This window comes from Bemisia tabaci, chromosome 5, assembly GCF_918797505.1.
Source record: "Bemisia tabaci chromosome 5, PGI_BMITA_v3".
NCBI lineage: Eukaryota > Metazoa > Arthropoda > Insecta > Hemiptera > Aleyrodidae > Bemisia > Bemisia tabaci.
The window spans coordinates 32,442,104-32,443,739 of record NC_092797.1 but is presented as its reverse complement, the minus strand read 5'-3'; positions in this window follow the sequence as shown (position 1 = coordinate 32,443,739).

Below are 1,636 nucleotides of genomic sequence, written 5' to 3'. Positions count from 1 at the left end.
GCAATTTGTGATAATTTTTTCCTTGATCATTTTTTTCCATTGTGAAATCTTTGCCCATGAAGTTAAGATGGACCTACCTATGCGTTGGTTGTCAATTGATGGGTACATTACAGCAGCATTAATATCGGCTGTCTCCTGAAAATATAAGACCATTAGTTCATAAGCTTAACTCTCTACTGTGTCTTGGTACAAAAAATGAAGTCGTTCTACCATTATTTATGGATTACATACCCATGAAAAAGAGATTGATGATCGATGTCATTTCCGAGAGATTGTTATGGCTCCTGCATATGCAAACTTTTACTACCATTTTAAATATGGCATAACAACTTCATTTTTTATAAAAAGTCACAGCATAATATGGCATAACAACTTCATTTTTTATAAAAAGTCACAGCAAAATATCTGGCTTACTATAAGGCTCCAATTTTTTAAGAAATAGCCAAAATAAATTTTGATCACTGCCAACGAAAGGGTGTTCTCAACTCAAGATATATTTCTCCACAACATGCTACATTTCTTAGTCAAAAGCAATCAAGTCCTGCTACAGCGAACTTGTCTTTCTTGGCTGGAGAGAAATCACTCTCCTGTTCATGCCCAAGAATGTTCTCCAAAACATAAACTTCAAGCTTGCAGTTTTAGCCGGTTAATGTAGTGCACTTACATTTGCTACCATCACATTCTCTAACCAATGCCTCTCTTGCCGTCCAAAGCAAACATTTTCCATAATTAAGTCTAGGTATTTGGAGTCTTTCAATTTTTCTGGACAAAACAGTGTTAAAGTACACAAGGAAACCAAACTATCATATTTCAGAATAAGAGGGTGAGGGTGATTTCACGATAGTAGGAATAGTCGTGTCGCCGTGGGTTATGAACGACATAGGGCAAAACGATTGAAAACCAAATTAATTAATCAATAGGAATGATGTCCCTGAACCTATCCATGCTAAATAATATGATTAATTATTATTATATTTAATAATATGAGACTTTAAAGGCCGAAAATGTCCGGTCGGTTACGCGTCGCCAACCTCGATTTTTAAGCAAAAGAGCAATTTGCGGTAACATATCAGTACTGATCATGAACTCTTTGGCAATATTTGCTGAAAAGAGACTCTAGTGTTCAAGAAAATTGCCAGTTTGAACTGAAATGTTTATTATTGAGCGAGAAAAGTCATTAGAAAGAGGTGTCGCCACATTTGGCAACACATTTTTGCAGTTGTATTAAGTGCAGTGTTTATCTCGCCAGATGGAGTCAGGAGTTTCAAAACTGCCATAAAATTGTTCGCTGAAGTCTTCTTGACAAAACCATTACTGATAAGTCAGTTTTTCTTACGATGAAAACTTTAATTATTATGAATACCAGTGATTTTTACGTGTGTAGCACTAATTCCTCACTACGCAAAAACCTTAATTTAATAGTATTTAACTAAAAGAAAGTCTCCAAAGTTTAGAAAACTTTTAAGGCAGCATTGATTCCACGTCATAACTCAAGAATTGCCAAGTTTCATCTTTTGTATCATCTTTAATCTCACATTTTTGAGTGTCGGTTACGCTGTGTCTGTTACGTAACCGACACAATTTGGCAGGGCCGCCATGTTTGCGTGGACCTCCAGCAGTCCCGCGGGAAGCGCTG